Here is a 24,717-nt window from a genome sequence, read left to right as displayed (position 1 = left end):
CAAACTCTGTGAGCTTCAAGACTCAGGCTGGCTCTACCAAAGCACACAGGGATTTCTCTCTAACTTGTCCAGGAATAAGGGGAAGGATGGCTGGAAAGCAATGAAACAGGGACTGTGGTTAGGTTGAGAGCCCAATCCCCACTACTGGAACAAGACAGAAATGAGAGCAGCCCCAGACAGCAGTAAATGCCTCAATTTCCCATCTAGTCCAAAAGGCCAGCAAAGAAGACTCAAGAGCAGGGCATCATCCATCCTCTGCATCAGCACAGCACTCCCAGCCCAGCTGGGATGGGCTGCAGGCACTGTGAGGGGCTCACCTTGAGACTTAACACGAGCACTTTCCTCTGACAACAGAGTAGTTGTACTGGGCCCCCTGTCCTTTCAAAATGACAACAGCCACCAATGTCACAGCAACTGAACAAATGCACCACAAACAGCTCAGCTCCATTATCTCATCTGAACAAGCCATAAGTGCCCATTTGTTTTATGACACCTTTTGTACTGCCACAGAGCCAGCCACATCATCACCACATTCAGGTGCTTAAATAAGGATGTAAAATATCAGGAGGAAGGAATGAGGTGTGGGGACAAGGGAAGTCACACAGAAATGGTGACTTCCCAAGCACCATTTCAGCTCCTGCCACCCAGCCAGCAACCAGCACTGGAGAAAAGGTACAAACTGGGGGGCACAGACAGGTGTAGGTGCCACCCTGAGAACCAGGTGCTTCTCAGGACTTGATGGGCAGATGGACCTCTGCAGGGCCACAAAAACAGCGTGGCTTGGGGGAACTGCAAGCCAGAATTGGGAGATGCAGCCACAGAGGCCAGTCTGGACTCCAGGAGAGGAAAGGAAAGCTCCAGAGCTGATCTAGAGCTCACCTGTCAGCAGATCTGTGCCTACAAAAGCTGGCTTTGAATTGGGCCCTTGCCTAAAGGGTATCCAAGACAAGCAGGATGAATCCTCTCCGGATGTGTCTCCATTGTTGGCAGAAGAAAAGGCTGGTCTGGACTAGTCCGGTCTCCCCCAGTTTGGTACCATGAATTCTCACCTTTGTATGTGGCAGTGGTGAACTATTTCCAGCAGTGCAGCCCTGCACAGGCACCTCAGCAGCTGGTTCAAGCTCTGCTGGGTTTGTTTTTCCCACCACATTTGGTTCCCAGTGCTGGATCACCAAAGTGCCTGTCAGTGAGCCCTGGGAGAGGCGATGCACAGAGGGAGCAAACAATGCCATTCCTCAGCTCTCTCCACAGCACCTGCAGTGCTAAGCAGGGTCAGCAAGAGTGGTTTTCACCCTCCAGAGGGTGAAACATTTTGGAGGAGGCTCAGCCCCACTCAGGAGCTCCAGCTGCAGAAATCACTGTTTGAAGAACTACTGATGTTGGTTGGTGCTGAGTCTCAATCTCATCCAGGAGTAGACTGGATTCCCAAGTTGCACACTTCCCAGAGCTAGGACACACTGGAATTACTACTAAACACAACCAAGTCTGTACAGACTGCTTGGGAATCATCTTACTAAGGACTTTTTCTGTGTAAATGGCTCAATACTTTTCTTTCAGCTGCATTAGTCCTTTGCTGTACCCATGTCTATCTTCCCACCCCGCCCACACATACACACCAAGTGCCAAAACTACAGCACAAGCCTGAAACCAGTAAAAACAGGATTAGCAACATCCTCTGAGAGGCAAGAAAGTGTTAAACTCTGTTCCCAGGCCTGACTGGATCAAGTTGCTAATTGCTAGCAGCTGGCTGCAGGAGAATAAAATCCTGTTACAATCACTGGGAGAGTGGAAAAAAAAAATCTGCTTGTTGAAAAACTCACCAAGAAATGCAAAAGAGGGCACTTTTCCCCAATAAACCCAGCAGATACCATGCCTGAAAAGCCAGTTCGTGCCTCCACAGAGGAGCAGCTGGCTGTGACCCAGGGCACAGCAAAGGCTCAGCGAGCACAGGAGGGAGCTGTTCTTCAGTGATGTGCATGAGGAAGGTGGGACTTGGAGCTCCTCCAGGCCCTGTTCTCCCTCCAGAGATCCATTACAGAGGTCTGGCATGTTTGCAAGCCCCTCTAGATCCCAACTGAAACAGGCATTTGTTTTAACTGGTTCCTTTGCAGATCATTACCCCGGAGTGGGACCTGAGGGTTTGCTGGAATCCCACTCCAGATGCCCAGAGCCACACCAAGAAACTCCACAAGACACAGAGTGTATCACACACAGAGCTCTGTCTACAACAGAGGGGCTATCCTGAATCAAAGCATCCTCAGAAGAGGTCCAGGAACAATCAGGAGGAGTGGATGGCATCTCCTAGCATTCCTAAAGGAATTCAATGGGGAAGAAACAAAGCCAATAATTGGGGCAATATCTGATGCTTGAAGAAATAAGAGGCTGGGAAGTGTGATTTCCATTCTTCTGGCTCCAAAACAATGGTAGAGGTTTTCTCTTTGCCTCAGAGTTAATCTGAGAGACCTCAGCCCCAGCAGTTTTCCCCAGGAGCACATGCAGCTCTGGTTTGGACCAAACAGAATTTGGTAATGAAAAGGCTTAGCAGAAAGAATTCTGATCACTTTTAAAAATGTTCTGCTTAGTTTACAATTCAAATACTGGCACAAGACTGAAAAAACAGAGCAGGGCTGCTGGCCAGAGAACATGTCCACCCACTCCAGCAGAACTGCTGGAGGGTGAAGGATGGATCAAGCCATGCTGCTTCTGTAGAAGCCCTGTGAAAATAGGGCAACAAACTTCCCCTCAGGTGAGCTCTGATTATGGTGTCTCTCTCCCTGGATTCAATCAACCAGGCAGCAGTGGAGAGGTCCTGGACAACGTGACACGTGGATGGCACCTGGACAAACCAAGTGCCAACAGTGACACCAAAATTCAGTGTGTCAGAGTAACAGGGGAGCTGGGCAGGGCCAGCAAAATCCTGGCATGAAGTGCAAGGTTGCAACTTGGAGAGGACATTTGGGATTTAGGCACCAACAGAGATGGTCAGAAAGAGGAAAAACCCATTGCAATGTTTGGAACACAGTGGGGGACACAGAGGTGTCACTACTTCTGCCCAAAGAGATGTCCAGAGCAGCAACAAGGCTGGACAGATAAAAGCAAACAGATTTTAGGTGAAAGAGTTGTGTTAATCTAGATACATGTGAGAAGTCAGTCACAGGAACAAGGAAATTGAGACAGGAACAGGCTCCAGCATCATCTTTGAGGTGGCATTGGGAAACCTGTCACAAGAGACATGAATGTGGGACCAAAAGGACAACATTCAGGAGTGGCACTTGGGGGGGGGACAGGGACACCACAGAGCTGAGTCGGAGGCAGTGGCAGAGGAATGGGAACACCAAGGTCTGGATGTACTTCCTAGTCACCCTCTTAAGAGGTGGGGGATAGGCCTGCCCTCAGGCTGAGGAGGGTTTGAGCCTTGTTTTCCATGTTGTAGCCAAACATCTTAATGGGGTTATGAAGAAAGTGACACCTCACTCCTGCTAGATTTTAGGAGAAAAACAGCATTGCAGTGACCCACACCACAGCATTTAACACTGGGAGGAGCTTCTGCCCATGGACTCAGACATGAGACAGTGCCTCAGCCACAGCCCAGAGAGATGCTGGTGTTTCTGCACAAGACCAGTAAATCCTCCAGCTTTTTCCCACTGTCTGTCAGCCAGTCCTACAGGAGTGGGGTGTCCTCAGTTTGTAAAACTGCCCAGAGCACTTCTGTCACAAAACCAGACTTGCAGATAAATGAACATGCATTAAATGTAATTTAATACATCCAAGTAACAAGGCCAAAGTTAGAAACCACTAGAAAGATAAAGCCCAAGATAAGGAAATGCAAATTCACTGCACCACGAGGTGGGTTTTAGCTCAGCTAAACCAAAACCAAAGCTTCCCCCCCAACCCAGAGCACAGGAACTCTGTGCTCATCTCTACCAAGGAACCTGGAAGCTCTTCCCATGACCCAGCCAGACCTGCCAGGGCCCTGCTCAGGACATGGCCACTCCCCAGGAGCCCCCCACCCAGCAGCAGGGGCAGGGGAGCCTCCAGCACACCCTCCAAAATACACGTCCCCTCAACTGCAGAGGATCCAGTTCCCAACTCCAGGCTCCAGTATCACTGCTTCTGTAGGACAGAAGTGGCAGGAAAACAAGATTGTGCACAAGCCAGCAGTTCCAAGTACCTTCCTTGTCCCTGCCCAAGCAGCAGTGTCCCTTACTGTCCCTTTCCAGAGCCTCCTTCCCACCCTGACAGGCCCAAAGAACACTCAGCACACTGACATTTTCACTGTTCCTAAACACTGGCATCTCTCTCCAGTTTTTTGGTTTTTTTTAACAATCCTTAAAATACATCAACTAAAAGTCAGCAATAGTTCTCTCAAGACCTGCAATCTTCCACTGCAAAGTCTCACACAGCAGCCATCCCCACGACATGTTAACCACAGAGATGACAGATGGGGTATTAAGAGCACTCAATCCAAACCACCTTCCTCCCTCCCTGTCCTCAGGGGGCTCCACCATAACCTTTTACTTAACTGTGCTCTAACTTGCACTCAGAAGGAGATCAGGTTGCTGAGCTGCAGAATTATTTGGGCTGGAGGAGATCCCCAGGAGAGCATCTAATCCCAGCTCCTACTCCAAGCAGGGTTAGCACCAATTTCAGAGCAGCCTGCACGGGGCTTTGTCCAGCTGTGTCTTAAAATCCCCCAAGGATGGAGGCTCCCCCCACCTCTCTGGACAACCTCTCCCACTGCTCAGCTGTCTGAAGAAGGAAAACTTTATCCCTCTTTATCCCAAGGCAGAAACTCCTGTTATCTCATCTGACAAGCACCGTCAATCCTCCTGCTATGCACCTCCTTGATAACCTGCTCTTGGGTATTCCAGAGCTGCCTCTTGTCCCAGATGACCCCCCTGACTCCACCAGCCAGCTCAGGCAACCAAGATTCAGTTAACAATTTACTTAATAGTTTCTCCCAAGCTTCTCCCCAGTGAGACAGAAGCTCCCTCCAGGCAGTGAGGCAGTTCCAGTCAGATTTTGCCATGACTCCCACTGGCTTGTTCACAGGGAAGCTGGGAATAGCTGAGTTTGTCCCACACTGATGTCAGAGCACAGCTCCTCACCCTCTGCTTACAGAGTGCAGGGATCACATTCCCACTGGTGACTATTTTTGAGGGGTATCAGGTGGCACTTTCTAAATCAGCTCGTTGAACACAGCACTGACCAGCAACAGGGAGACTGAGACTCTGCCACCCCGGCACAGGGTGAGGGCAGGGCTGGGGATAAGGATCAGAGCCCCCCACAACTGCCCAGTGGGTGTTTCTCAGCTCAGAGCCCACCAGCAGTGCTGAGACAAGCAGGAAAGCATGAAGGACATGCCAGGGATCAGCCCCTGCCCAGGGATCCAACAGTCTTGCTCCCAAAGCAAAGCCTCTTCTGCCTCCTGGGAGCAGCAGCCTTTGGTTGACAGCAGGATTCCATCCCTCAGGATGCAGGTTTATGGTGCCAATGCAGTGACTCTTGGCAACCAGTGCAACAATCTCACTGAACTCACAATTTGAGGTGGTCTTTTTGGTTTTCTTTGGACATGATCTGCTTTCCATCAGAGCACAGGGATTGCTGAGCATGCTCCTTCTTTAACGTGGCAGAGGTTGATCTCCACTGCCCGCTGGTTACCTGCTCCCTGCTCCATCTTAAAACACTGCTACAACATTTATGTTTTCCCAAACTTCTGGAACTCCTTTGGTATTCCCAGATTTATTACAAATTGGCAGCCAGGATTCAGAAAGCTGCTTTGGCAATTTGTTTTAAACAAACAGGTTCCAGTGTTGCTCAAGTTTCAAAATACTCTGAAATGTTATCTTGGGTTTAACACCCTCCCTGGTTACCAGTGCAATGGGAGGTATTCCGAGAGAACATCATCCAGCTTCTCCACAAAAATGGGAAAGAAATGTTTTACTTCTCTGCATTGTTATCAGCAATCAGTTGGCTTTAATTTATTTCCCAACAATATAAGCACTGCTGATGAAATTTATTTTGTTTTACAGATATTAAAATATTTCTCACTGCCCCATGATATATTTGCTGTGCTTTTTCAGTCATCTTCAGCTTTCCTTATCAAATGCCTACCTTCAAAAATACCAGTAACAGGTCCTTATCTACAACCTTTGTTTTGCCAATTGCTCATAGTTGAGCCTATTTAAAAACTAAAACATGATTACTGGGGGAAGCTCTTTGCAAAACCAGAAGAGAAGCAAACCACTGCATAGAGCTGCACATAGTACCTGAGAACTGCTGATTTTTGCAAGGGTGGAAGCCAAATTCTGAGACAGTTCAGTGAAAATCAAACCAGAAACAGGATTTTGGAACATCTACTAATTGAACTGCCCTTCTAGTCTCCCTCAAACCGCCACAAATGCTGATATTATCAAAAGCTACATTTGAGGAGTTTTGCAATTTCTCTTCATATTTGTAAAAACAAAACTCAGAGCACCTGTAGCTGGCAAAAAGCCTCTGCCCTTTGCCTGAGGAGCACGATGGGCTCTGCTCCAGTGCCACTAAAAATGTTAATAAAAAGGGAGAGCCATGCCCTACAGCCACAGGAAGATACCAGACTTGAAGAGGCTTTTCCAGTATCAGAAAGAAGCATAACTCATCATCCTTCACTGCATTCCACAGACTGCAATAACTGCAAATACCAAAATGCAGTGAGTGGGAAGTGCTCCAGCCCTCCCACAGCACCCCAGGAGCCAGAGGGGACAATTCTGGCTGTGACTTCAGTGGGTATCATTTCTCCAGAGGCTGAGCACTACCTCCAGCCAAGGCAGCCCTGTCTGGGTACACACAGCTGTTGCATTTGGCTTCAGCAAACTTTGTTTACGACCCAAAGTGGTTTTAAAGTTTAATTTATGAAGTGCCTGGCAGAGATGGGAGCAGTGAGTGGCACCACTCACACATCACCTGAAACACAGCACCAAGCCTGGAGACTCCAGGGAGGATTTCCAGGCAGCTCCAACCATGTTGTGCTGGGTTTGCTATTTACTGGTACAGCTCTGCAAGACAAAATTTAACTTCCCATGTACAGAGATTAAGGTACCATTAATTAAACATTCCAACAGAATATCTACCATGACTAGAGACAGCTCAAAGAAGATCTTTGCTTACCACAACATATTTCAAGCAATCAAAGCAAATGTTCTGCTTATAAACAAAGGAAAAGCCAAGAACACAGAAAAAAACATCGAGCAGAATTTCACAGCTTGGGCAAGGCAGAATGACCAATTCTGATTAAATTTTCTCAAGACAACAAAAACCAGAAGCCCACAGAGACATAATAAGATTTAGCAATTACACACAAAGCAGGTAGCAGTAGGAAAATCATGGTATTGTTTCAGGCAAAGGCAAGAGAAACAGCAGAGATGAGAAGGGAAAAAAGAAACAGGTAAAACAATGATGCCTGAACAAAAAAAAAACCAAAAAAAAAAAAGAAAGAACCCCATTTACTTCTTTTCCATATTGAAAATGAACTGAAATTAAAAAACAACAAATTATAACAGAGGAAATGAAATTCCACAGCATACCATGTGCATTGAGCCTCTGGGACATATTGCCACAGAGCAATGTGGGAGTAATTCAATAAAATATTGGAAGTAGATCTCCATAATAGGAACATCTGTGATTCCATTAACAGAGTGAAAGCACACTGGAGATAAATTTTGCTCCAGCCAGGCATAAGCAAAGCAGTAACTAGTGTGAGCAGAGGGTTATCTCCTGCACGGGCAGGTTATTCCACAGCTGGCTGCACTCAGGCTCTGGGGCTTTCCTGGCCCTGTGATAAGATGGGTGCCTGAGTAGGTGGGCTGTGATCCCAGCCAGTTTGGCAAGCTCTGCCTCTGTGGATAGAGATCACATTTCAGTTTTCAGCAGCTTATTGTGCAGCTTCTCAAAAAGAGAAACAACACTACCCACCTTTTTTTTTCTTTAAGAGATTATCCTCTGTGACACAAAAAGAGCAGATGAAATTTCAGCCAAACCTATTAAAGAAATACCTGTGGAGCAGTGAGCAACCTTGAACACTCTTGGTGGAAACACAACTATTTTAGGAAGTTCTCAACACCTGAAAAAATGGGTTTACTGAGGAAATAAGTAAGATTTTATCCAGAGGGGCTGCTACTGGAGAGCCCCATAGTTAACCCTAACAATGAGGATTCTCAGGAGCACCTTCCTGCATATTCATACTCCTATGTTTCAGGGTGAATGGGAGCCTGAGAAAGTTTAACAGTGACCAAAATTGCAGTAGGTGCTTCAGGAGGGGACAGGGTCTGCCTCTCCTCGGGAGAAGAGGTGAGAACACAGGAATGCTCCCCCACAGAACCCGTTGGGGCAGGAGCTGCTGGGCTCAGGGCACAGGAGCATGTTCCATCACTTCCCCACTGCCCACAAGAACTCGCTGCCAGCTCCAGTTTTGCACATCTGTCCCAGCCTCAGCCCTGGCACCTCTCAGAGCTCGAACACTGCCCACGCCCGAGAGCCCCAGAAAGCACTGCTGCCCAGAACCCCAGCCAGCAGCACCTTTGTGCCCACAGAACAGCCTGCGTGTCCCAGAGGTGCCCAGGCACACATCCCTGAGGGAATGCCCATGATTTGGGAACGCTCCCCGAGCTGCGGGAGGGGAAACGGGCTGCAAAGAGCCACTCTCTCCCTGCCAGGCAGAAAAGCCTTCACCTTCCAGCACAAACCCCCTCCACCACTCCCAGCAAGCCTCCAAAGGCTTTATCCAAGGACAGAAACAGGAGGGGAGAGAAGGGAGAGAGCTGACATCAAGCTGAGAGCCAGGTTAAGCTGCAAGGACCCTACCTGCCTCTGCCAGGGCCTGCTGAGCGCAGGGAACAACTGCCATGGTTCTTTGGAGCTCCACAGGTTGAGCCAGGCTGTAGTTTCGACATTCCTTGCAACTTTCCACCAGCACACACATGATATGTTCAAACTTGAGTAACTCCTCCTTCCTCCCTCCCTCTGCACACACAGACAGGCCCAGGAGATGGCCCTGCCTCTATCATCCCAGTTCCTATAGCAACTCCTGACCCAGCAGATGGAAACAGAGCTGTTTTCTAGGCAAATCTGCCTTCTTGGATTCCTCTGCTCTTCCCTGCTGTTGGCCCCTCCTTGCTCCAGTGCTCTCCCTGGGGGCTGCTCCACTGGCACCTGGCCCAGACTTTGCCTGGAGGAAGGCCAAGCTTTGAATTCATTTAGTAAAACCACAACATAAAGCAGCTCTCCTGCTCAGGAAGCAGGGCCCGTGTAGTCCCAGGGGCAGGCCAGGCTGCAGAGCCAGCCTGCACCTTCTGGTCGAGCACAGCTGCCCGTGCTCAGCAGGAGGATCCCGGCAGGAGCATCACCACTGCTCGCCCTCACCTTCCCCCAGCCTGTGCCATCCACGAGGAAAGGTAAAAAGAGACAGAACTAGTCATTTATTAGCAAGTCCAGCCAACAGAATTATTATAACCCCAGGCACTTCTCAGAGTTTTGGACTTCTGCTTCCAAAGCCTTTCCTGGAAGAGGGAGAGCCCAGCTGTGACACCAGGGCTCCCTGTGTGCTCATCACAACAGCTCACCCCACTGCTGTCCTCAGGTCAGGGCCCCACAGCCGTGGAGGTCACCAATGCAGCTGTCTGAGAACAGCACATCACATTCGGTACCCTTTCTCTAAAAACACAGAAAATGAGGGAAAATAAAGAACTCTAACCAGGCTGTAGCGTTTCAGGGGAGATAATTACCAAGGGTGACAGTGGGAATGTCATGAGCAGGTGGTTCCATGGTGACAGAACAAGCAGGAGAGCAGCTGGGCACAGGGCCAGCAGGTCCTCTGTGAGACCACCCAAACCCAGCACAGGGGCTACAGAACTGCTCTGGGGCTGCACAGCCCTTCCACGCCCAGCCATCCCTGCCCACATGGGCTCTGCTGGAGATCCCCGGGGGGCACAGCACGATGGGGACACGCTCACGTGGGTGAGAAGGGCACTGGGGCTTGAGAGGAGCCGCTGAGGGCACTGGGGTACAAGGCCAGCAGGAACCTTGGCAGCACAGGGAGAGCAGAGAGCAGCAGGAATGTGCTGACCCTGCCTGCTGGGAAATGCAGGTGCCAGCCTGCCTGCTGCAGGAGCTGCTCAGCAAGGGAAGGGCTGCAATGTCTCTCTCACACACCTGGCAGGGCTAGGACTCCTCCCAGGACCAGCAGAGCAGGGCTGGGAAGTGATGCCAGTGTTGTACAGGACTCACAGGGACTCCACAGCAGGAGAGCGAAGGGGGGACAGCAGCCATCCAGCCCATCCCTGCAGAACCCCACAGGCTACAGCAGGAATCCCAGCAAAGCCTCAACAGAGCAGCTGGTATTTTGGGTATCCCAAAGGAAAAAAAGGAAGCAGACATGAAGCACACTGTACCCACACTAAGTCCCAGCTGGAAGATGCAGTCAGATGCCACCCTGCTCCCATTTTCCTCCCTGCCTCCCTACCCCATCCCAGCCACACAACCCATCTCTGGTCTGAGAACAGAAAACCCTTCCCCCCCTGCCCCATGATAATTTTTCCATGCATCAGTGAGTTAATCGGCACAGAGGGATGGGACAGTCCCTACGGCTCCTAGATGGTTGGGACATGACCAGCAGTGGGGTGGATGTGGGAAGACATCAGATCCCTTTCTGCCTGCTCCAAAGGGGAGGTACTCATTCAGATAATGCCCTTCCAAGGCTCTCTCCTCCCAAAACAAGGATGCCTGCCCTGAGGACATAATGGTACATGGGAACCAAGCTGGATACAGGCCCCCCCGGGGTAAACTGGGACCAAACAATTCCCTTTGCAAGACACAGGGCAGATGTGGCAGCAGGAAACGCTGGACATTCAGGAACAGGGAGTCCAGGAGTGGCATCAATAAAAGCATCAAAGCAGATGCATATCACACAAACAGCATCAAGGGTTTAGAAAAAGCTCCCAATTTCCCTGTGGTGCTGGGAAGAGCAATGGCTCAACTCACAAACAGATCTGAGGAGCTCCTTTCCCTGGGGAAGGACATTGCTGTGGAGGCACAAAACACTGCTGGAAAACTGCTGAGCTTGCAGTCAGACTCACTTGAGCAGTTCAGCACAGAAAAAGGCTCCCTGCTGGATGCCCTCTGAGATGTAACTTGATCCCACAGTACACATCCACTAATCAATCGAGGGATAAAGCAAAGCAGAAAACAGTCTTTTTTTTTTTTTTTTTTTTTACTGGAATGAGCCCAAATATGCACAATAACAGATCCCACTCAAAGCTATTGCAAACTCAAGTGCTTGGGAGAGTTTTGCATCTCACATCGCACAGGGAGCATACTTCTGCAATAGCATCATTGCTTCTCAAGTTGGGTATTTGAGAGACTTCCTAATGACCTCATAGCAGCACATGTGACCACTAAGTCATCTTCTCAAAGGACCAGGAATAACATCAACAGACCCTGTTTTGGTTGTGCACAGGACAGCTCTCCTCAGCACAAGCAGGTTCCTGAACAGCGAGGGAGCAGAAAGGAGCAGGACCCAGCTCAGGCCAGAGCTGGCATCGTGATTGTTTCTCCAAAAGATTCTGTTTGGCCTTGGAAAAGATCCATCCAATTAAGAGATGAAGCCCCATTAGCACATACTAAATTCCACATACAAATTTGGAAACAAAAGCTTGTTTGTGCCAATGCAGGCCAAATCCGTTGGGTTTAAGGCATCTGTATGATAATGTAAATCCCAGAAGTATTCCAAATACATTCCAAGAGATAAGAGGTGAACTCACAAAACATAAAATAATGACTTGAAAGGGTTTCCAATTTTTTTTTTTCTCCCAGTGCTTAAAAATAACCCGCTATACTGAGCAGCAAAGCAGTAATTAGGAATTTGTGGGTGATGAACTGGTGAGCTGATCACATTGGGATGGGGAAGTTGCCTTTTGCTGACCCCAAGCCACCCCCAGTCAGGTGGCACTGGGAGAAATAAATGAGTGAACACCTGTAATTATGTTAACACTGAGGTGAAGGCAGCTACACAAAGAGCTCAAGCCAGACTGATGGCCTTGAACACCTGAGGAGATCCCTCCTCTGTTCCCAGCACAAGGTTCCTGCAGAGGTAAAGTGACAAAATCCCACTGTGGAGATGTCAGGAGACCTGCACCAGACAACTTCCCCAGTTAACAACAGCGATATGGGAACGCACATCCAAGCAAGAATAAGGAACATCATCAAACAGCACCCAAGAGCTTCTTCTGCCAGGTGTCTCCTGCAGCAGCAGCACAACAGGTCCACAAAACCTCCTGTCCCTGCCCAGGGGCTCTGCTCCATGGGCCTTACACTCCCTGCCTCCCACCCAGCCCAGCTATGGCAGGACCTCCACCTGCCTTATCCCAGGAAGGCTCCAGCAGGATCTGGTGATCCTGTGAGCACCAACAGCACCTTCCACACAGTTCCAGGACATCACCTAAGTGGCCTTGGGCTAAACACAGACACAGCTGAGGAACACAGGACAGCCCCACTACAGAGGGTGGACCTGCACAATGTTAAAGGTTTTTATTCTTTCAGTGAGAGGTGGTGAAAGCCAACTCCCGCCTTCACCTTTCCAGGAACTTTTGATGGAACACAGAAGCCTGCTGTGAAAGTGCTCTGTTTACACCCTGCAGCCCTGTCCTGTCTTTACCCAGAGTGAGTGTGTTCACTCCCACTACCCCATGAAACATCTGCTCAGCCCAGCTCTGCTGGAATCATCCTCCCACTGCAAAGAGACCCACTTCCAGCCATAAAACTGGGAAAAGAGGGAAGTGGGACAGAGCTTGGCATGATGAGGAGGGCAAGTTTGAGACATGACATTTTCCAAGAAATACTGACAAACCACCTCCACATACCAGGTGCTGACTAGAGCTGCTCTGCAGGGCAACAGAAGGCTCAGAGCTGACAAGACAGAGCATGTAGTGACATTACAGACACCTGATGTGGGACACACCCTTCCCAAGGGGTGCAAAAAAGGGCTCCAAGGGGAGTATTTACCTTCCACCACATTCCACCCACCCCGTGCCAAGGGAGCCTTTCCTGCTCTGAAGGGAGATGATCAGAGTCCTCAAGAGGGTAAGTACCAGAGCAGAACTTCTTTACCTCTCAGTCACTTCCCAAATCACCAGGACAACCTCTGGCCCAGCCATGGCACAGATACCTCCTCATACCCCCGACTGATAAAGTTCTGTAGCTGTGCCAAGCTCTCTCTTTCTGGGCACACTTGGCAGCTGCTCAGCAAAGCCCCGTCCTGCTGGGACTCGGGAGCAGAGGCCTCATGCCACCACAGCTCCCTCCCCCAGGAGTCAGAATTGCTAGGGAGATGGCAACAGAAGAACAACTCTTCCCCAGCTCAAAAAAACCTCTCTCAGAGCTTTTATATTACCAGGAAAGCTCCCAACAGGAGCAGCCTCCCATTTGCCCTGTTTAAACTGCAGCATCCCCATCGTGGGCTGTCTCAAAGGTGAGGTTGAGCAGGGGTAACCCCAGGTCAGAAGCAGGGCAGTGGGCCCAGCTCAGCTTCAGTTGCTGCAGTGACAAAGGCCCAGAGAACACGTCACCCAGAGCACTGAGCTGCTGGCACAGAGCAGTGCTCAGCAAGGACACACTTGTAAACACTCTCCCTGGCCATCGCGGCTGACGCAACCACGAGAAAGGGGCAGAGAAAACCATTATGTGCAAACAGACATCCCTCCCTATCCCTGGACACCAGGACCAGCCCAAGCAGAACATCTCCAGCCTTTCTCTTGTCTGCCTGTTGAGCCAAAAACCCTCTGGCGTCCTGCTGCAGATGAGAATCACTGCCACATCAAGGAAGGGCTCAACTCCAAGCCAGAAAAAAAGCTCTGGGGTTTTGACCCCTAATCCCTGGAAGCAGTTGGTATATTCAGAAGGCACAGGGCCTCTTTCAAAGCTGGCCTTTCTTCTTGAAGCACCAGGTAGTATCTAACATCCTGAGCATTATCCTCCCCACCACGGCAGCAGGCAGCTCTTTCTGCCCATCACCCCTGTCAGGAGTTTGGAGCAAGGACATGGTGTAAGGTGTTCTGACAAACAGAGCTACACAGGTCCTGGGACTGCTCGGGACAAAGTCCTCCTGTCTCCCTTACAGTGATACTTGCCCACATCTCTTCTTCTCTTCCAGAAGTTTCCCAGATAATAATGTGTTGTAATATCACATCTCAAAACGACAAGCTGTGGGGATCTGAGGAGACCAATGTCTGAGTAGTGATTCCAGATCCAGGTCAGAGAAAAGCTGATCAGCATCCTTCACCAGAGATTTTATTGCAGACACATGGGAAACAAGAGCAGAAAAAACCAAAGCAAACCATAAGCACTGGCTGTAAGCATCATCAAGGAGGAACAGCACGAGGGAAGGGAGAGATTCAGCACCAGCCATGTGATTTTCCCAGCAAGGGACACCAACTCAGCTGAACTATGGAAAGGGCAGAGCTCAGCTCATGGCAGCAATATGCCACTGCAGGTCCTTCCCTGCAGCACACAAAGATAGAGTTCTGCAAAAACAAGTGGTGCATGGAAAAACTGGTGGTAACAAAAGAGCTGTCAGCCAATGTCAGCCTGCTGCTGACACCCCTGCTGCCCCTTACAGCTGCTGCTCCAGGACCCTCTGGCCACACAACCCCAAACCTGACCTCTGCACTTTGGACCAGAGTGAGCACATGGAGAGCAGCTGACAACAGTGATCCCCACATTTCTGTGATTCCTCAGCAAGGACCCTCATCTTCAAATAACCAGAGCACGCAGAAGCCCATGCTCCCAGCCCTTTTGGCTGCCCTTTCTGGCATGAAAACAAAAGGCAGGAGCAGTTCAAATGTGCAAGATACCAAAGGGCCCCATAGCAAGTGAAAATTCGTAACCCACCCAAGGACACTGCTGCTCACTCCACAACACCAGATTCATCCTACACAAGGACTGGTTTGCACTCCAACAGGAAAACAACATGAATCTGCAGAGCAGATGGCAGTGCCAAGATCAGGACCAGACCACAGAAACTCTCCTTTTCATTGCCCATGAAGCATTTATATAATTCCTGTTACACGAGGGGATGCACAGTCCAGGGATCCAGAGCTGAGTCTAGCAAAGAGGCCTTGGCTAGGGAAGCTTTCACCTCCTCAGCAGCTCTTTCCATCTCAGCCATTTCCCTTCCAAGCAAGGCTTCCTGGCCCGAGGAAGCACAAGGGGTGTTGCAATCCACAGTTCTGTCTGAAGAAATCTAGCCCAGACACAGCAGCAGGCCTGGTCTGGCCTGACTACGTGCCATCCCTGGACACCCACTGTGTCCAGAAGCTCATGGCATGTTGGAAGGCAAGCTTGCTCCTCAGATGTAGATAGCTGTTCTGCTCCCTTTAACATGCAGGACCACAATGGGTAACTCAGATGTGCACACACTCATCTCATGGGAGTTTTTCTGAAATAAATGCAGCAGACTCTGGGGAAAATCCTCTCCCTCCCATGGCAAGGGGCTGAGGAGGGTGGATAAAAGCAACTGTGTGCCTTGCGCATGTGTGGCCTCAGTCTGGGCAGCATTGATCCCACACTCTGCCTGGGGGCGAGGGATGCTCAGGGGTGCTCATCCTGTGCCTCCTGACAAACAGAATTTCAATAGGAAAACACCCAGGAGCTCATTGCAGCAACAGGACATGTCCTACAGGCACTGTTTCACCTGCAATTCCCCATGCAAACACAGGAAAACCACCTGACAGCATCCCTGCCTTATCCTCAGAAACAGCACGAGGATTTGCTCATATTTCCCATCTTAGCACAGAACAGGATTCAGATCCATTACACATTACATTAACCCTACTGGGACATTTCCCACAGCTCACTCGAATGTTTTCAAACCTGCAGGATGAGGTCATTCCAACCTAATGCATAATCCACTCTCCAAGGTGGTTCACTAGGTATAACTTTCAAGTAAAAGCAAACAAAAGCTGATCTGGTGTGATATCCTGCTCCATCCCCAACATGTTCAAGACTTGGCCAGACAAAGCCATGGCTGAGCTGATCACTCACATGCTGGAGACAGTCCTACTTCAAGCAGGAGGCCAGGCCAGAGCCCTCCAGCTGTCCTTTCACCTTGTGCTTCCATGATTCTGTGGCAGCAAATGAGAAGAGGCAGAGTAATTACTGCCAGCAAGGAAGGCTTGCATCAAATTTCTCTGGAGTAATCCTTCTAGATGATATTAAAAGCTTGGTTAGCAGAGATGTCGGCACTGACACAATGAGGGCTAATTCTGTGCTGGCAGGAGTACTGCAGTGCCAGGATCTGAGCCTTGATGTACTGCACGGGTCTCAAACAGGGTCAGCACACTGCATCACACTGCCCTTGCACAAATTAACAGCCACCACAAGAGAGGCCTTTTTGGAAATTTAACTTCAGCCATGCATTCAAAATATAATAGGTTGCAACAATCCAAGAATACAGATTAAAAGCCAGGCAGCCAATAGCTCTCAAGACATTAGAAGCAACCAGAAAATTCATTTCCCACTATAAGTCTTTACTCTAGGGAGGTCTCAATAGTACTGCTGCTATTTGGTGTCCTTCCAGTGCTGGGAGAAGGCCAAAAAACGCCCTAGCAGAGACTGAACCACACTAATGGGTGGGTTCAGTCCTTTGGAAGAGGGCAGAGTGTCTACATGAAATGTAGGCTGGAGGGTGATGGGGAAGCAGTTGCTGGCACCGAGATGAAAGAGGGTTGCTGGTCAGCAGAGGAACTGGCCATTGGTGCTGTTCCTTCCAGATGTCCACTCATGGTATCCACACATGACACTGGCCAGAAAAGCTCATTTTCTAAATGTAAAGAGCAAAGCCCTGTCCAGGTTGCCCCAGAACATAAAAGAAACATAAGACTGCTGCTAGCCAAGTATGCAAACAGAAGGCATCAAACCCATGGAAAGAGGAAGGACACTTTGTGAAGTTATTGGAATAATATCCATCACAATGCAGAGAAACGCAGAACACATACACTCAAAAACAAAAAGTCCACAGGATGAACTCACAGCATTGAGAGCCTCACTCAGGGAAAAGCGAGGGAGCTCCGTATGGCAGCTCTGCTGGTCTGATTTGTTCCCCTCAGCAGCACAGGGGCAGCACCTCAGCCCAAACAAAAACAGGGCATTGGAGGCACATTCCCAGCACCCCCAGCTCATCTCCACTACAAATGCAGAAATGAAAGATAAACATTCCTGGAAGATCATATTAGCCAGCATGAAGAGATGACAGCTTGTCAGAAGCAGCAGAAACAGGCTGAGCTCAGTGAAAAGCAGTCATCATAGGCTGACATCTTCCTATTGGAGAATACTGATACTCCAGCTATTTCTGCAACAGTATTTAATTTTTTTATTTTTTTTACCTTTTGACAGGCAGAAACAAACAAGCACAACTGAAATAATATAACAGTAATCGAGACGGACAACAAAACCTGACACTTGGCCAGCTTAGCTCTCCATGGGAGGATAACACAAATGACGGACACCACGACCAAATGATAAATGCAACAAAAACATGCCCAGACTCTCACTCTTCAAGGGAAAATAAGAGCTGCAAAGGCAGTGTGCTCTGCAGACTCCATCTCTGTATTTGCTTGTTCTTGAGCAGCTCTTCGTTACTGATGGGTGGGACGTTTTAACACCTTAAATGCTATTCCCAGAGAAACTGAACTAAGTCCTCATTTTCACAGCATAAATTCATCTGATTGGAAGAAAACACCCCGCCCTATTCCTCTGGCCTCCAAACTGCAGCTGGCAGCCTCAGGACACAGGACAGTCCTGGGGAAGAAACACAACTGTTTACTGTGTTTGTCTGTCCCTCCTCCCTCCCCCCGGGCACACAGGAGCTGATCATCCCCGTGCCATCTCCTGACAGGAGCTGACTTGTTCCAGGCTCATTTCACACCGCAGTTCTGCACTGCAGAGTTCTGCAGACAGATTTGGGCACAGCACCCAAACATCAAGAAAGAAAAGTCATATCAGGTCAGGAGAGCATCATCCATGCTGGGAGCACTTCCAAGCAAACACCCAAAGCTGCTGCATTAGGAGAAGACAGGCCCCAAATCCAAATTTTGGAATGACTCCACCCAGTTTAATTCCTTGGTCATGCATTCTGCAAGCATTAGCTCTGAGTGGGCTGGGGTTCTAACAGCTCCACACTTGAAGCTTCATGGACAAAACAAGGCAGCACTTTTCAGAGTACAGATCATCACCTCCCACATGTATCCTGCCAAGTCTGGGATGACCATCAGCCAGGCTCCAGGAGGACAGACCCAGCAGGATCCCATCCAGGAGCAGAGTGAAGGGTGAAATGGTTGAGCTGCTACAAAAAATATACAACCTCACTGCCATCCATCAGAGCAACAAATGTTCTACCAGTCCTTTCCATCAAAAGAAGAGACTATTAGCCAGTAAGGGCATGGAACCAAAGCAACTTGTGTTCACAACTATTTTACTTAAAGAATAAAATACTACCACATAAAAAGCAGATATTTGGTGTATGCAGTACTTGCATTAGTACACACTCTCAAGGAAGCCAGATGAAGCTTGGTAATCTACATACAGGAGTTTTCCACTTTCACGTGCTTGGCTTTCTACCTGTGTAAAATTAAACACTGGAAGAAGTTCCTGATAAACTCACATGGAACAAACATGCTTAGATGACAGGAAAAGAAATACCACCAATACTGTTCTGATCTGTAAATTCTACTTTCAATAATTTGTTTCAAAAAGACCGCTGACAGGAGTGACCGAGAGCAGACTATAGGCAGAACATGGCTATGGTGTAGTAAGGTTTTAACACATCTTGCCTTATGCATTCCCATCTTCAAGTTGCATAAAACGCTGATGGATTTAAAGTTTGGGATTTGAAACTTTCCCCTCCCAGTCTGACTCCATTGTTCATTTTTTTAGAGATTGGGATCAAGTGGCTCTTTGGCTCCTACTTCCTCAGCCAATAAAAACTCCACCCACCCCCAATCCATTTCTGCATCATTAATGCCTTTGTGATTGGCAAGAAGTGACTTTAGGCACAAACAGGCACTGGCATCAGAGAGGCACTTTCCTACCTTGCCTGTGAGAACAGGTTGTACTTTAAAGCTACTGGCAACAAAAGTTCCCTATGCTGGGAACACCACCCAGCATCACCTCAGAACAGCTTTGCTTAATTTTCAACACTCTCAAATGATGGCTGTGATTATTTTGGAAGAGTAACCCAGTTGCCATCAAGAGGAATGGAAACCAGCATCCTTTCCGAGAGTGAACCAGAGATTGCTGGGATCCTCTGCAGCAGAACACTACCATCAAGTCCTCCCTGTTCAGAATGTTCTCATGCATTAACAGAAAAAAACACCATCAATTCTACATAAATTCCTTTGCTGAAGCCAGCAGAAAAATGTCTGTGGAATTAAGGCAGATGAGAGCCTTCCCTCACTTGGGCTTATCCCAACCCCACACACACTAAAGAGAGAAACAGAGCTCAGGAAAGATGAAATACTTCCTTGCCATCATCTCCCGATGCTGTCCAAGCAGCAAGCCCCAGCACTTGGGAGCATCCCTGGGTATTCTGTGTGCTCAGAAAGCTCCTGTTAGAGCACAAAGCCACCCTGAGCTCGCCCTGTCACAGCCTCTGGGGCTTTGTGTGTGCCATGAGGACACCGGGCATGTGATTCGCGTGTTAAAACTTTCTGGCTCACCAGTCGAAGTTCAGATTCTTTCCCTGCAAAACACACTGCATGATCTCATCTGCAAGCAATCAGCCTGAGAAATCAGCTTGTTAAAGGAAGCTTCTAGGAAAGGAGAGAAGTCTCTGGAGGATTTGGGGCCCTATATGATTTTAACCACTTTGTTAAACCCTAGCTGCTCTTCTCCCTGTTGGGGTCACACAACCAAGAAACCATTTCTCCTCCCACACAACTCCAGACAGGACAGTTTGCCAACACCTAACTGCAGCATCCTACTTGCATTCTCCATAGCCTGAAAACACATTTGCAAGCAAAACTCATCATAAGCAGGCGCTGAAAGAGTGCAAGGACAAACTCAGAGCTGCAAGCTGAGCAGCATCCAGAAAAGCAATTCATTAAACATGCAACAGTGATCATCTCAATGTGTAAACCAGAATATCCTCTGAATTTCAGGACGTGTATTTCAGCATTTCCTCACAGTTCTCACAGAGACCCAAGACATGCACCAGAAGACAGGAATAAGCAAGCTGTAGAGTGTGAGCTCTGCACAGGAGTAAGGGACAAGCAATAAACTCCCCGGAATGCCAGGTTTGTCCTGAGATTGCTCAAAGTGATGTAACAGAATTTTACCAGAGCTTCTGGAGATGCTGCAGGAGCCCTACATGCTCCCTGTGCTACAACATGCCCAGATGGCAACACCTTTTCCTGCCCAGTGAAAACCCTGAGGAAGCAGCCCTGCAGAGTGTAGGACAAAGTAAAGCATTAGATTCCCAGGCTGCACTCCCAGTCTGGCTCTCCAGGGCACTGTGGTGAGCAGAATGAGTCCTGTGCTCACACACTCGGTCACATTTGCATCCCCTGAGCTCCCAGAAGCAGGACCACCGCTCTCGCACTCAGCAGGGAGGGAGGGAAGATCAGAGCAGCATCCTGCCTTCTTCACTTCCTTCCATGCTGTCACACCCTGCCTCAGCTGCTCCCAGCAGCATCTCCCAGGCAACCCTTTCCCAGCTGCCCCTCGCTGGTCATTCAAGCGCTTTGAAAGACTTTCCTTAAAATTCTTGCATAGCAATCGCTGTTTAATGTTCAGCACGAACACAGGGGGCAGGCAGGAAAGCCAGCCTGTCCCTAACAAAGGAGATTTGCAGGACTGAGCCCTTGGCTCTTCGCAGCTGTGGATTATTCCAAGTGAAGTGATTATTCAAGCACTTATTTTCAGTGCAACTTGCAGAAGTAACAGCTCCGAAACAAACAGAAGGCAACAAAGATCAGGGAACACACGTTTATTATCATGAGAGCAGAGGGAAAAGCTAATCCCACTGGGTTCTCCCTCACTTTGTATCCTTACAAAAGCTACTTTATATATGTAAAGTAACTTCTGTAAAGAATTTACTTTATATAACGATTTGGAACACCTCAGCCCATAGTTGTTGAAGCTGCTGTGCAAATCAGGGCGAGGGACTTAGCCCTGGACAATGCAGGATCACAGTCAGGCTGCAACTTCTTTGGTCAATGGTGGCACCTTCTAGTTCCAAATGACACTGTGAAGCTCACAGCAATTTGAAATAACTGCCTTGAAAAAGCTTTATGCTTCCTGTGTTTTTAAGAAACACATAGCTTTGACTGCAAACATTCAGGCTAAACAAAACGTTATGAGGAAAAAAAAGTCTCCTTCGAGCTTTTTTACTCCCCAGCCAAATTTCTAATTTTACCAAATTAAGAGCAGACACCCTCCTCACTCCAACCCCAAACTGATGTCCACTACTAAAATCAAGGTACAAGACAACTGCCCCCAAATTCCTAGAAAACCACGGCTCAGAAAACTCAAAGTATAAAGGGAGGGGGGTAATACTGAAGGGCTCAGCTGCTGGCTCCTCTGGTGCAACTCCTCAACCAAATCATGAAAGAAGAAGAAAAAGGAGACTTTCCAGCTCAAGTTCCAAGTCCTTTCTAAAAATCAGTTTATAACCACTAAAATAAACAAAGTAAGAACAACTGTGCAGTAACTGGGAACCTGCAGAAACAGCTGCAGTTTAAGAGCAGTTTAGGCAATGTCTGGCAAACACCAGCAGATACAACAGCCCAGGAGGATGGCAGCATACTGGGAAATGAAACAGGGAATTTCACCCACAAGCTCATCGAGGAACTGCATAAAGTTCACCCACGCTGGGCAGAAGCAGCTATTATTCTGTGCTGTTTACTGCTATGGCGAGCATTTGCCTCCTGTTAGAACTGCCTCTCTCCCAAATTCCAGTCTCCTCCTGGCTTCTCCCCCATGCCCTCACCTGCCCCCTGCTGCCTCAGCCCAGCCAGGAGTTTCCCAACACACCTGACACCTGGGCGGGCACACTGCTCTCCTGTCACCCAAAAACCTTCTGCTGGTCCCTCCAGGGCACAGACCTCCACTGCACCAAACCTCCCCAGGAAACAGCCAGCTTGAAGGGAAGGAAGGGCAAGAAACCTGGAACAAGCAGACTTCTCCAAGACACCGTGACTTGGATATTCTAAGTCACTTTAGGACATCTCCAGAACAGCCACCACAGCAGATGGTGCAGAAGGAGAGCACGAAGCAGCACCTCTGAAGGAAATCCTCCAGAGCCCTAGAGCCATCTGAGCAGAGCATCTGAGCCATCTGGGCCCCAGAGCCCACTGCCAGCTCACCTTTGAGCTCCCCAGCAGACCTCCCCAGGGTTTGGACATTCTGACTTGCTTTAGAACTGAAGATCTCCACTCAGTGTTATCCGAGGAGCTACCCCAAGCCACATGCTCTGAACATCCTCCTTTGCTGCAAAGCTGACAGTTTTCAATTACAGCCAGTTGGAGTTGTTCTTGGCTCTCCATCCCTCACCACAGACCTGTGCTCCGCATGGCAGGGCTTCTCAGTGTGCACATAAAGCAAACTCAGGAAAGATGCAGCAAATAAAAGCCTTCCTGGACACTGACTGGAATTGGAAAGGCAAAATCTCCTAGGACAGGCAAGGAGACAGCTCTGGGGAAGAAGATTACCTGGGCCATTTCCAGGGGAGGAAAAGCACAGAGAGCCTCAGGTCTTGCTCTTGGAAGTTTAAAGTTAAGTGGGACAAGGGGTAAAGATTCCAAACTAAAAGATGGGAGACGTACATTAGATATGAGAAAGTGGGTTTTTTGAAATGAAGGTGGGGAAGCTTTGGCACAGGTTACCCAGAGAAGCTGTGGCTGCCCCACCCCTGGAATTGTTCAAGGCCAGGTTGGACGGGGCTTGGAGCAACCTGGGGCTGTTGAATATATTCCTACTCACTGCAGGAGGGTTGGACTAGAAGGGTTTCAAAGATCCTTTCCAGCTCAAATTCAGTGGTTCTAAGATGCTGCAAATATCAGACTGCAGCCTGCAACCATCAGAACGATAGAGATCATTTGCTCACAGCAAAAGAAAGCTCACATCACCTGATACCTGCTCAGGGGACAAGCACACACCTGGATAATAGATTTAAGGCTTCTTAAAATACAATTACTTTCCTAATTATACACCAGAGACCAGAACCCACAGGCTGAGCAAGCCACGAGCAGCACAGCAGTTAATTCACAGAGAGCTCCTCTTGATTTCCAGAGCCCACATTACCCAGACATCAGATGAATGGACATCGGAGCCTTTCTAATTTTATAGTCCACAGAGACAAGGCAGGAATGGCTGATGGAAGAGCAGCAAGGCCTCTCTGCCCACACACACCACTGCTGCTGGCTCTGCAACTGCAGATCTGCTTCTACATTGTTTTTAAAGATTTTTTTTTTAATGGAGTCAGCTGAAGAGAAAATGAAGAGCTCGGCATTTTAAACCAAAGCATTTCAAAATGCTTGTTTATCTTTCAGCCTCAAAAGAAGCGAAATAAAGTGAAACAAAATCTCAGTCATTCCCTCGTAAGTTTTTTCTCTCTGTCTCCAACAAAGCAAAGTGCCCTGAGCTCCACTTGATCACTTTTCCTTTTCTTTCTCCTTTGACTTACAACATTTCAATTAGAGAAGTTGACACAAAACAGTCCCGGATTCTCATATTTTATCTTTTCCCCATCTTACCTCTCCATTAAAGAGTATTTAGAAGGCAGAGCAGCCAAAGGAGCAGTGCATCCAACAAAAAAAAAAAAAATGGATGGGGAAACACACCAACAAACAAGCAGTGGCATAAACCAACAAAGGCTACAACAAAATTTTAAAAGCAACGTTTTCACACAGAGGGCTGTTTAAGGAAAAGAAAAATGGAAAGCCCTTTTCACAGGGGGAAAAACCCAGGCAAACGAGCCATGAGGCATCACGAGCGCCCAGCTCTCAAAGTTGCGAGGAAGAACCAGGTCCCGGGACCCGAGCCGAACAAACCCGAGCGCACCGCGGCTCCACTCGCGCCGCGCACAGCCCCAGCAGCCGCCGGCGGGGCCGCGGAACCGGCCCGGGCACGGGTCCGGCTGCGGGACCCGAAAGCACCGGCGGGAAGGGCCGGAGCGGGGCGGGGGACCCGCACCCCGCCAGGAGCCCCCGGGCGGGGCGGAGGGGCCGAACAAAGCCCCGGCACTCGCTTTTCTTCGCGGGGCTGCCGGGCACGTTCCTGCCTGAGCCCCGCGCGTCCCGGGCAGCGCCCCCACAGCTTCGGGGGCTCCGCGGGACCGAGCCCGGCGCGGCCGCCCACAGCCCGGGGCACCGCGGGGATCCCGGCCCGGCCCCTCCCGGCCCAGCGGGGACACCGCCCCGGCACCCACCGAGCCCCGGAGCGGCTCCGCGGAACCCTCGGCACACCGGGAGCCCCGCGGGGCTTCAGCGAGCGGCGCCCCGGGGGCGGCCCCGCGCTCCGACCGCGGCGGGACCGCAGCGGCCGCGCCGCCCCCGCTCCGTCCCGCGGGGAGCCGGGCCGGGAGCCGGGCAGGGCGGGGCGGCCCCGGCGCTTACCTGGGGCAGGCCGGGCGGCGGCGGCGCGGGCTCGCGGCCCCTTCCGGCGGGCGGGCGGGCGGGCGGGGGCGGCCGCGGG

The 24,717-nt window shown here is 49.6% G+C and overlaps 1 protein-coding gene across 3 annotated transcripts in view; it reads right to left on the bottom strand.

Annotated features, from left to right (window-relative positions):
• The window catches only part of LOC119709049 (discoidin domain-containing receptor 2-like), a 59,387-nt gene extending 34,670 nt beyond the window's left edge, over nucleotides 1–24,717 (bottom strand). The window contains exon 1 of one of the 3 annotated variants that reach the window (XM_038156324.1): nucleotides 24,639–24,717. The gene's annotated coding sequence lies outside the window, so the exon portion shown is untranslated. Of the gene's footprint in view, nucleotides 1–8,841; nucleotides 9,487–24,451; nucleotides 24,616–24,638 lie in introns of those variants that run through there. The other 2 variants (XM_038156325.1, XM_038156323.1) reach the window with 2 other exon arrangements.

Source organism: Motacilla alba, chromosome 17 (assembly GCF_015832195.1).
Source record: "Motacilla alba alba isolate MOTALB_02 chromosome 17, Motacilla_alba_V1.0_pri, whole genome shotgun sequence".
Taxonomy (NCBI): Eukaryota; Metazoa; Chordata; class Aves; order Passeriformes; family Motacillidae; genus Motacilla; species Motacilla alba.
This window is presented reverse-complemented; position numbering and strand designations above follow the sequence as displayed.